At 41.7% G+C, this 12872-nt stretch overlaps 1 long non-coding RNA gene across 2 annotated transcripts in view; it reads right to left on the minus strand.

The window, feature by feature from the left end:
* LOC109301433 overlaps positions 1 to 3154 on the minus strand; it is a 55397-nt gene extending 52243 nt beyond the window's left edge. Inside the window, exon 1 of one of the 2 annotated variants that reach the window (XR_002098531.1) lies at positions 2807 to 3154. This is a non-coding gene — a long non-coding RNA (uncharacterized LOC109301433). The remainder of the gene's footprint in view (positions 1 to 2806) is intronic. The other variant, XR_002098530.1, reaches the window with a different exon arrangement.
* Between the last annotated feature and the right edge of the window lie 9718 nt (positions 3155 to 12872).

The raw sequence follows: 12872 nt of genomic DNA on the forward strand, positions 1-12872 counted from the left end.
CTTGCTAGTCCCAGGACTGGTCAACAGCTCATAGGTGGATAACAAATAACGAGAACAAAACTGTAACTCGTCAGAAACGTCGTGACGCCAGTCCAAAGTGGACAACAGGTAGATGTGATGGTAGCCGATGCCGAGGTCGAAAGCCAGGTGTGACGAGATGAACCCGTAATCGAGGTAAGTCGGATTGAGCAGAATCGCAGTCAGGATCGAAAGCCAAAGCAGTTTTAGTAACCAAAGAATCAAACACGGAATCGAGATCGAATCCAATAGCCGATCGTATCGTGGAGGAGACCAATGGGCCAAAAGGCCTGGCTGAGAAGCAGTCCCTGTAAGTACAGCCTCTGCTCACCAGCCAAGCGGGTCTCCCCCTCCTAAGGGAGGGACTCACAAGCTTTTATAGCAGCCTCATAGCCAATCAGGCTGCTGTTCTGCTGGAAACTTCTGGACAAATTACCTCATGCAGTTACTGTGACTGAGCATGCCCGTGCTGGAAAAGTAGGTCCCGCATGACTGACAAGCTGTCAGGTCACGTAGGGGGCACGTGCTGGGCATGCTGGGGAATTTTCCATGCACTTCGCTTGTCTGCGCATGTCAGCTTCAACTCTCTGTGTTGTCAGCATACACTCACAAAATTTTTCTCTGACAGTGACCATGGGGAAAAATCCCTTCCTGACCCCCAATACAGTGACCAGCCTGACCCCGAGCAGAGGGGAAGACCCTCCAGCCAGGAGACCTCAGCTCTGGTCCCGCCGGGAGCATTGGCACATCACAGGCCAGCTCCAAAATGATCCTGCTGTGCTTGGAACAAAACATCATTTTTAGGGGAAAAATATGTAATAAACATTAGTGAGAGAATTTCCCATGGCCTTTGGTAAATTGTCGCAATGATTAATTATCCCCATCGCTGAAAACTGGCACCTTAATTCCAGACTCAATTGTCTAGCTTCAGCTTCCAGCCATTGACTCCCGTTAAGCCAGTGGTTCTCAACCTTTTTAGACTCAAGGCAGCCCCTCATAAAATGCCAGCTCTTTGCTTGCTTTTGTTTTTTGACTGTGAAAAAATAACGGAGCACTTCTGTTGCATTGAACTGGGAAACATCACGACGGGTCAGCATGTTTTTGATGCTACGGATTCCTATTTGAAAGCTCCGGGTTTGTCTTGTGAACCACGTTTAGGTGCTTGTACACCTAACATAGTGTGCATCACCCTTAAAAGGATCTCCCAGCACCCCAGGGTGCTGTCACAGCCTGGCTGAGAATCACTGTGCTAGACCTCTGTAAATCAAAGCGCTCTTAATCAAATCCTGCTCTCTATATACCCACCCATAGACTGCGATTAAGTCATCCCTTAACCCGTCTTTGTTGAAGTCAGATTGAGCTTCATTCATCTCTCACTATAAGGCGCGCATTCCAGTTTTTAAATCATGTTTGTGCTTCCTTCTCGAACTCGGCAGGTTTTCAACTTCCCTCTTAAACTGTGGACACCAAAACTGGACACAGCATTTCAGCTTCAACTGTCCTTGTGCCAAATACAAAAGGAAGGCATTACAACTTCTAATCCCTTGCTCAAGATTTCTTTATTTACACATTCAAGAGTCAAATTAGCCCTTTGAACCACACTGCGCTGGGAGCCCCCTTCAGCTGATTTACAGGTCTCAACTCACAGCATCCGTTTCAGAGTCACCTCTTCCCAAAATAACATCTTGCATCCTGTGCGTCTTACATTATTCATCTGTTCTGAGACCTTACACTTGACTGTATTGAAATGCATACTGTCCGCCTGAGTCCAGATCCACATCTTTCCATCAGTAGACCTATCCTCATCTTAATTTAGCATTCCCCCAATCTTTGTCATCTGCACGCTTGGTTATTAATAACTTTGTGTTTTCTTCCAACTCATTGATAAAAATGTTCAGTAGAACAGAGCCAAAAAACAACTCCTGTGGGATCCCATTAGAAAACAGCCACGTGACAACGAGCCTGGATTTATCATTGCATTTTCAGACCTATCATGGAAGCAGCTTTTACACCATTTAATGTGTGCCGTTGACTTTGTATCATTCTAGTTGATTGCCCAAGATATCAAGTGGTACCGAGTCAAATGTCTTAGAGCAGCAGACTACACCAACACTAATACTTCATCAACCAACTTTTAATCTCATAAAAATGGCCTGATCTTTGGCCAAACACCTCTTCCCCCACCCCCTCTCAAAAAAATAAATAAATCAGTGAAAGGTGGAGACATGAAACATGTCTGAACGGTATTTTGGAAGAGAACCAAAGGACATGACCAGTCCACAGAAAAAAAACGTAATCCATTTTAAAAGGAGCGCCTTTGTATAATCAATGGGGGACTAAGCTAGCAATATGCCGTGACAGAAGAGATACAGTTGTTCAGCTAGGATGGTTGCAGGCTATTAGGGCTTTGGGGGTAAATGCCAACACATTAAATGCCATTCGGAAAGCCATAGACACAGCCACCATGGATTGCAAAGCATCAGGGTAATATGCTTACCGTGAGATACAACAGGCTGCTTATTGCATGGTGGTATCTGCGCCAAGTTTGGGTATCTATTGGGTATACAGCATCCCGACAGATCAGACTTGAGGTGGTCCATGTCACAACAATAGAAAGAAATAAAGTGAACCTCCTGGCTAGTAGAAATGAACAAACCAAAAAAAAAAAACCTGACCCCTGCTAAACCTTAACCGGCCAACAATGTGGACTCTAAAGTTGCACAAACAGGGGATGAGCAATGTTCACTGTCACAGAGGCAGAAACAAATTTTGCAGCTGCCTTTCTTACCTTACCGGTACCACCTCTGGTCGCTCCCTGGACATGGCTTGGACAGCTCGCTCTAATCCATGCTTCAGTCCGACTCACGGGTCTGTGGCACCGTCTGGTTTGGGAGAGAAAGAGAAAAAGCAGATGCCATTTCTTGCACTCAAGGCCTTGCAACCCTTCTGCACTCACCCTCTGATCTTTTCTACTTTGGGAACACTTCTTCTATTAGAAGAAGAGACAAGATGGGACCCCGCAAAACCCCACAGAGCGAGCCCTCGGGGAAGAACAACAATTCACTACCATTGCCCTAAATTTTTTTTCCAGACAGACGAAGAATGAAAACACCCCAAAACATCCCACCCGCTACCTGTCAGACCAGGGCCTGGCCACTCTACGGTCCCAGCATGGGATCTACTATTGCTAGGGTTCACTACACAGTATGGCGATTGAAATCTTTTCTTTTCCCCTGTGTCCTTCCCAAGTAAGCTGCTTAATTTAAAAAAAAAAATGCATAAATGACGGAAACGTGCATGCTCTTTTAACATATTACATGTGTGAACCCTTTTTTTTTGTTTGTTTGTTTGGTTTTTTTGTTGTTTTTTTAACAAAACTCAACTTTTACCCTTCAACTTAAAATCCCTTTTTAAAAAAAGAAATGTTCTGACCGGGAACCGATTTATGCATATGGCTGCAGGGAGCTCTATAGAAATGTTATTCATACCAGAGGTTGACGCCTTGATCAGGTATTCATTTACTCACTTAAGAGAAATACACTTTAAAAATAATAGCCTACTGATATTATTGCTGCATACATTTATTCCTTTTATATAGGTTATTCTTCTATGAAATATTCATTCAAGTGGGCGCTGCTATATTTAGAATGCAAGGAACAGTGTTTTATGCACGTAGATGCTTTTGTATTCTTGCTATGCAGGCAATACAAAAAAAAACCTGTGAGCTGTAGTCCCATTGTGTTTTAATTCTAAGCCATGTATTCTGTCAGGTTCAGTCAACATTATAGAGTTTGCCTCTGGGTAAATGACTTCTGCAAGGTAACATCCTTAAATATCTGGCTGCCCAGCTATCAATGGGTCCTTGATCACATACTTTCAAGAGTTTTCACCAAAGTTTCTCTCTCTCTCTCTCTCTCACTTCCGTTGGCTTAATGTATTCCAACATTTTAATTGTTTTATAAATGAAAATGTGCTCATAACCTTTAAATAAGCTTCCTCAAGAAAGTAGCAACTCAACTAAGTATATTATCCTCCTTTGAGTTCTTTCCTTTGTGATACTCAGGGGTGGGCAAAATGCGGCCCGGCAGGCCCTTCTATCCGGCCCACGAGGACCCTAAAAAATTTAGAAAATTAATAATTATCTGCGGCCCTCGATGACTTGCCAAAACTCAGTAAGCGGCCCTCCGCCCGAAATAATTGCCTGCCCCTATGATGCGCACATCACACAGTTGATTCACTGGGGACCTTTCTATCAGAGCTGCTCCAAGCTGCCCAAAAGTCCTTAACCTAACTTTTTGATAGTGTGACTCTCTAAGTGCCTGGATGGGGCTGGATACTGCATAGCAGCATTTAGCTCGTTTAGTGTACATTAGAATAAAAAGCAGTGGTACAGCTACCTTGGGGAGTTAAAGGAAGCTTGAGTAAATTTAAAGCAAGGGATCAATTTTGTTCGCTATACAAATACTCTGTAGAGGACTGGATGTTCTGAGGACCTAATGTCTCTTTTCTCTCATGTTTCTATGTGTAGAGTGCACATTTATATGTATGCAGATATGTACACATACACACACACGTAAGTGTACATACACGTGTAGATGTATATATCTGCATATGTACACGTGCCTGCGCACACACACCTCCCTATATGTATATGATATAAGTTAAGGACTAACCATGACACACGAACCTTTGAACCTGGCCATCCTTTTCTAAAAACCCTACAATTTCTCTCAACCATACTTCAGTAAAACGTATTTGGACACACTGAACCAGCACATACAGCAACAAATAGGACACTCTGAAACCTGTCTCCATGTTCATGAGATACTCTTGCTCCTTCAGAAATTGTCAGACCACTCAAAAGCACCAAGGCCCCGAAGATGATAATTCTGGAACGTGGCAGAATTGGAAACTAAAGAGTTTGGGTGAAGAAGAGACAGAGGAAGGACACAGAAGTAATCTGTTCTATGCCACTATAGGATCAATCCCTATACTTATTCTCCATTGCTTTTTCCGTCTCAACCTTTAAGATCTAGAGCAAGATTTCGATGGAGCTGGTGCTGATATTCTGCTCGGGAAGAAAAGGCCATGGAGAACGTCAGGTCTGAAAATAAAGACTCCCAACCGGCACAGCCAGAACTTCCTACCTTGTCGTGATAGAGGAAAAGACAAAGACCCAAGCAACCCTCAGGCATACTTGGTGTAAAGTTTTTAAAGCTACTGTACTTTGTGCTGTCTTTTGCTATTTATGAACCTACTTTTAGCAGAGTGCTATGTAATATTGACTATAGAGTAAAAATGAACGTGACTTCCACAATATATGGACCTTTCCATTGACATCAGCAGGAACTAACCCAAGTACTAAATACATAAAAAATATTCTGCAGCTAGTAGGAAGATGCTGAAGTGTGTAGTATGAGACATAGTCAGGCAGGGGCTGACCCTTCTTTAATGGAAGGCTTGATGGGGTGAAAACTAGAGCCTCAGATCCATAAAATCCATCATTGACTCAATGCCTGGCTTGGGGAGAGTTATTTAAGATTTTTATAGCTTGGATTGTCCATCAAGAAACTTAAGGCAACTATTCTTAACTACTTTGGGGATTAAATTGTTAATGCTTTGAAAATTTGAAGCAGGATATAATAATGAATCGTTTTCCAAACACAACATTACAAACACTTGCATTTTGCTAAACTAAATCTTATGGACTCTTAAGGAAGAAGTAGCGTTGGGTTAGAAAGTCTAAAGCCTAAAGTCAAGGAGAGCCTTTCTGCAGGAAATTAGAAATCGTAGGTTCAGAGAGCATCCATGATAGAACAGAAGAGTATCTGTGATATATATTGCTCCTTTTTTTTATTGAAGTAGCGCCGTACTTTGAAAATGCTATGCAATACTGTTAAAGAGTGCCAATTATTATGTACTTCCTACAATTTTGTGCTAGATTCTGATAATAGCAAGTCTTATATGTAATCTGAACGAAGGTTAATAAAAGGTCAGTTTGAAATGGGATCATGCCCCATTCAGCAAAGCCAAAGGAACTTAAGATTAATTGCATTAGAGCATGAACTCAAACAAAGTTTTCCAAAGAGATCTAGGTAAGGTCAAAGTTTTAGCTGTGAAAACCTCAAGGTCAATGTTTATTGAAGTCAGGTGGACTTTTCCTTATCAAATACTAACATCTTAACCCTATATTGTCTTTTGTACCAAAGATTCCAAATTCATCACATATTAAACTCAACGACAAATGAAACAGGATTGACCAAATAGGCAAATAATAGCATCAAAGAAGTGAGAGAGAGGAAAGAGCCTTCCCAGCACTAGTAAATGTTCAAATGTGTCTCCATCCAGCTCTTTGACTGCTCCATGTGCTCGGGCCCTGCTGTTTCTCTTACCAGATCAGCTGCAGCCTAATGGATCTCGCCACCACGATAGATCGTTTTTTCCTCCTCGAGTCAATACTCTATTTTCCTTTTCTTAATTTCATCCCTTAAGTAAAAGGCAATTTTTTTTATTTTAAATCATGTGTCTGATAGTGTATAAATGTTTTTAAAATAATGAATAAATACTGTGCCAGGATACAACCTGCAAGAAGAATGATTTGGTGTGTGTGCTCAGCATCTGATGAAGTGAACTTGAGTTCACAAAAGCCTGTGCACTACATACCTTATTTAGTTAGTCGACAAAGATGCATATCTACCCTGCCTTCTTACTGACTTTGGACTAACCCTGCTTTGAGCTAACTACCTTTCTTAGTGTGTTCAGTCTGTCCTGTCCACATCAGGTCATTTATGACCTTATCAGACTTCACAACATATCAGAGCCTGGATAGTTTCTGAATAGGACTAATTCAAGGAAAGAGGGTCAGCATCAGATGGCTGGAAATGATGCAGCAGGGAAGCATTTCCTATTGAGTTAAAATTAAATCAACTATTCCATGAGTGGGTGTCAAAGCACACACTTGAGGTGCTGCCTTTCAGGTGATGGTCATCTAAGGTCAAACTGACCTTTCATAAGTGTTGTAGTATTAAATCAAATGCAAATGTCCTGGCAAATTCCATTTATGACAAATAGATTTTAACAACTAATACACCCCATGCCCCATGATGTCTAAGCAATGTGAGCTCTCTCTTGGCACCCAGTGAAATAAAAGAGCTCTGTAACACCACCATGCTATGTGTAATGGCAGGTAGGCTCTACCCCATATGTGACTGCCCTGGGCGGATACCGAGTCCCGTATTTATAAAGTTTATGTATCATTATGGAATCTTTAAAGGAAGGAAACTCCTACCAGAGTGCAAGACGTTATGTGTTAACTAACAAGTAATAGGTTAGAAAGCAATTTGGGGTATCGTGGAAGTTAAGCATTCTTTCATTCTTTGGAGACTAGGGCTGATGGGGTTTTCACTGAAGTATGCCATCCCATTGCACAGGCTTTTTTTTTATTTAAACAGGAACCTACCAGTGCCAACAACAAAACAAAATTCATGGAGAAAAATCACAGATCTAAGAAGTCATCCCTGGTCAAAACTAGAGAAGAAATTTGAAGTGGGGGAAAGAGTGCCCACCAACCTCAGAGTACAAGAAGCCCAGAAGCTAGGACTAAACAACATAATAATTAAATATTCCTTGGGATGAAAAATAAAAGAAAGATTAACATAATGGGCCAGCGGTCTGAGCACTAACCTGGGACATAGGAGACACCAGGATCAAGTTCCTGCTCCAGTGGATAATCACACAACGTGGAACAGCTCCTACTAAAACGTTAAAGGGAACCATCACACAATGGCCAATAGTCTGATGCTTAGGACACTCACTTGGGATATGGGAAAAATAATGTTCAAGTCCCTATTCTGAATTAGCCAAAGCTTGGACTTGAACTTGGCCTTCTAACATACAGTACCAATGCCCAAACCATCAAGCTATTGGATAGTGTAAGGTTGCTAAGGGGTGGGTTTCTCTGCCTGATTTTTCATGAAAAACTTTGTAAGTTATGCAATTCACCCCAATGTGGAATGAGAAAGTCTGAAATCTTGAAAATATTTCCAGGACAGGAAAATCATTTTTCTATCCCATTCTACTTAACATAGTGCATCACACGTGCAAAATTAATATTGAATGAATGAAAAATTCTATAAATGTATTAGATTGTTTCAATATCCTGTTACTTTTGATTAAGTAGGTAAAAGTTTTGTATTGCGCCACTTACTAAAAAAACATCATTTTTAGAACCAACTGAAGAGGTCCGTGGCCATCACAAAAGGAAAAGCTTTTTCACATAAGGCACATGCTTAATTTCTCTCATACAAAAGAGGTTAGAACAATGGGTGCAACTTGGTTGGGAGAAAGACAAAGGGGCACTGTAAACTGGAAGAAGAACAACACAATTGAGAATGAGATGCAGCAAAAATCTCAAGAAGTATTATGGATGTTAAGGTTAGCCAAAGGATAAGACTGAGGTTATTTTTTACTTTTATAAACTCCTACCTTTCATGTAGGAAATGCTTGACCAGGGCAAGATGCAGAGATATTAATACTGTTCCTAAACTTTTTATTTCTCTTATTCTTATTTCCGGCTTTAGGTCAAGGTCAGATTTTGCCTTTAAATTTACAAATTATTTTAAAATGATTAAAAGCAAACAGTCATCATGCAAATTATGCCAAATGTATCCAAACAGACATTTTCATAAAAGGCCTCTAAATAGGGCCATGCAAAGCTTCAGTCGCTGATTCAATTCGGTGGAGATTCGGCCCGATTTGGTGGCCGAATCTCTGAATCCGAATTGAATCAGGATACCCTTTAATCTCTCCGGAGAATTGATTCGGAGAGATTCAGAAAGATTCAGTGATTTGGATATAGACACAGCTTTAAATGTTTTTTCTACATACCTTGAGGTACCAGGCAGCTCATGAATGCTGCAATGCTGGGGTGCATGGAGCGTCCCACAGGAGTGCGGGGGGCTCCCCAGCATGCTTGGCAGCAGACCCAGAAGTGGACTGGAAGCACTTCCAGTCCATTTCCAGGTCTTCCGGAAAGCACGCTAGGGCTCCCCCCACCTCCCCTACTCCCCCAGCTCAGCAACTGGTGCCTCCTGAGTTGTGGGGGGCACCCGGGGCCCCCCTGCAGCTGATCACCAAGCCAGGAGGGGCAGAGGGGGGCCCCCAGTGTGCTCCCCAGCAGACCCAGAAGTTCAATACAGAACCATTTCTGGGTTCACCGCGGAGCATGCAATGGGCCCCCCTGCACTCCTGTGGGATGCTCCATCCGCACCAGCATCGCAGCATTCACAAAGCGGGCCTGGTATCTCGAGGTATGTAGGAAAAACATTTAAAGCTGTGTCTATGGCTGAATGCTGATTCTCCAAATTGGCATCGAATCTTCGGATTCGGATTCGGCCAAATCAAATCAGGACAGTGATCCGAATCAACGGATCAAAACTCTGTCCCTGATTCAGATCAAATCCAAATCGAATAGAGCCCATTTTGCACACTCCTACCTCTAAACCCTCACCCTGCAGCTCCAGCTCACAGAAGTACTTCCATTGACAGAAATGGTTCTGAGTAATGGATATGAGTGAGGTATACTCATGTGAGTAATGGTTAACCTTTTTTTTTTTTTAAGAAAAAGTGGAAATGCTAATGCAAGTTCCCTTTTGTCCATATAAAATCTTACAAGTATCTTTATATTGCTTATGACACATTGTTGGCATCCCCGGCACGCTGCAATGGATGCAGATTCAGCTGGATGCTGGAGGCTAGATGTTTCTCTAACCCCCACAGAAGTACCAAGTGTGCACAGAACACTTCTTTGCTCTAGATTACTTGTACAAACTGGGATTGGGGTATGTATGAAGCCAGAAGCTTCCTTTTCTTCTAACATGTTTCAGCGTTCTTTAATGTTTTGTGTGAAATACATTATGCAGGTGGTATGAGCCAACACAAAGCAAGAGATTTTATTTCCAGGTTTGGTACAGATTTATTGTTTGATCTTAGAGCAAGTCCTATAGGCAGAAATTTTCCAGAAGTAGATTCTGCATTAGTTTACAATTCAACCGAAACAAATATATGACATTTAGGAACACCGAGCATCCCATAATTCCCCTCATCTGTGGCCGGGCAAGGCAGCCATTGACAGGGCTGGGAGAGCAGGCAGGGGGATGGGGCTGATTCAGCAGCGGCTGAATCTCTGAATCAGATTTGGCCGAATCAATTTGGGACAGTGATTCGAATCACCGAAACTAACCACTGTCCCCCGAATCAGCTGAATCCGAATCTAAGGCAAATACTAGCCACTTTGCACAGGCCTAGTCTTCAGACTCCTTTGGCATTAACTACAGTCATGGGTACACCCCATCCTCCACAAATGTGGATAATACCCAAAACTGAGAAATCAAATATCGGAGACCAATTTTTCTTCTTCACTTCTGTGCGTCAGATTCCTGGAAATAATGATGGTAATACATTTGTAAGGTGTGTGGATACCTCCAAATGAAAAAGGAATTACAAAACACCATTAATTCAAGACAATTCCTCTTCTCAGGTACAGGAGCTCGTATCTCACCCTGCTCCCACTGCACTTCCAAGGGCAAAACCTGTCCAAAAGCCTGTCTGAAGTTATGAAGCAGAGCATTCATTTTTTTGGGTGGGGTGGTGGGGGGGGAATATCCCCCAAATGAATGCTTTCACACAAATCAGCCTGGACAAGGCAGCACATGAAATGAATGCACAAAACTCTTGGGAGTCCCTTGGTAGTCCTGGGAACAGTATACCAAGTAACTACCTTTATGAAATTTCACAGGGTTACCTATTTACACAGCCAACTTTAAATACTCTGAAGGACGTCTTAGGATCTTCTAGGTAATGTATTTTTAAAAAACACATATTTACACAGTAGAGTGTAATAGCTCTTAATGTTCTGACCTAATGAGCACATAATAAAACCTCTGTGTTAAGTATATAATTGATTGCGAGTTATTAAATAAACATTTTGCAACAGCACAGCCTATGGGAGAAGAAAGCACGATTACAGAAACGGAAGGTCACATCATTAATGCAGTGGGCCCTTTACCAGGGGATTAGCAGGTTATAGATGTATGATGCAGGGAACCAGGATAAACCAAAAAAATCTCATGGGAATGCGAGTTCTCTCTCTCTCATGATATCTCCAGGCATATTTTACAACTCCAAGAAACTTAAACAGTATGGGCAGACTTAGGCAGGCATCTCCAACTGAAGCTGCAAAAGATTTGAGTTTTACTCGCCATTAATATTGACTAGAAGCTTAGACTTCGGCCAAAGCCTTTAAGCAGAACATATGCACAAAGGATTCTCAGAATTAAAGAAGTCCATCTCTTCAGCTCATCTCTCATGGTCACCTGCAGGATTTTTCTGAATTTTTCTCAATTTCTGTTCTTCCCCCAAGCCCCTCCCCTTTTCTCGAGAAATGTATCCTCAAAAAATAACAAGGGGGAGTTCATTACAGCTGTTCAGGAAAAGATAGGCCAGGCTTGAAGAAAAATCTCCCTTGTAATTCTGAAAACCCCTGTAACATCCTTTGTAATTCTGGCATCAAGAAAATATATATTGTGTGTATATTATATACATATACACAGACACAACCATATATACACACACACACCTATCTATATCTATATAGTACTTCCATTTTCTTTTTTTTTTACTGAAAGCACATGGCAGTGGTCAAGGTAAGGTTGTAGCATTGCCCTCAACTCCTGTTTAAACCTAAGGGCCTAGATAGATAGATAGATCTAGATCTAGATCAAGATAGATAGATAGATGAGGGAATGGGGGATAGATAAATAGATAGGCAGATAAGGAGGATAGATCGATAGATAGATCAATAGATCGATCGATCTAGGCCCTTAGGCTTAAATGGAAGTTGAGGGCAATGCTACAACCTTACCTTGACCACTTCCATGTGCTTTCAGCAAAAAAAAGAAGCTGGAAGTACTTACTCTGCCCATACCAGTGCTAACTGCTGTCTGGTTAGTGCTATAGTGCTAATTCAGAGCATATCCTTCCCTAAAAGATATTTCTTTAGGGATGGATTCTGACACCTTTTCTGAGGTTGAAAAACACCTTTTTTTCACAAGAAGTTCCAATGATTGTACTGGGAATAATGATCAAGTGTCATTCAATGTGAAAAAGTATCAGAATCTACTTTTTGAGCCCACGGGGCCAAACCAACTCTCCATTGATTTTCCACAGAGATTTTAAAAAACAAATACAGTTAAAACCCCACCTGTGGCCTGTCACATTGACCAAGTCAGATCCTGCCTAGAGGGTGCCCTTTAGAGAAAGGCTGAGGAGTCAGCATCCACAAAAAAGGTACTGTGTGCAGAGTTTTACACTTAGACAGATAACCTCCTACAAGCTCAGCTGTATCTCATGCTGATCAAGTCAGGAGTGGTATTTGAAGAAGCTTCACATATCACTGTATATATCAGAAATCAAAGAGAAAATGATGGTATTAGCCCCTATATTTCACTACCTGCATTGGCCAAGCAAACAAAATATTTTATTTTCAACTTAAAAACCATATGCAAAACACCCCTCACCAAAATGTACTAACTATACAAGCCAGGTCAGGGACTTTGGGGCAATAAAACAAGTGTGGTCCTTAACCCCTTCAAACAAAGATCCATATTTTCAGCTGCTGCCTGCAGCTTTCTGCTTACAGAATTGCCTATAAGGGAAAAAACCCACACACACGTTTTTCTGCACAAACGCAAATTATGCACAAACAGCTGGTCCCACGAATAAAATCTGCATGCACAAATTTAGAAGCAAGTTTGAGACCAGATGAATAATTTGATCGCAAGAGCTTTAAATAAGCA

Source organism: Gavialis gangeticus, unplaced genomic scaffold (genome assembly GCF_001723915.1).
Source record: "Gavialis gangeticus isolate Ggan-Ray unplaced genomic scaffold, GavGan_comp1, whole genome shotgun sequence".
NCBI lineage: Eukaryota > Metazoa > Chordata > Crocodylia > Gavialidae > Gavialis > Gavialis gangeticus.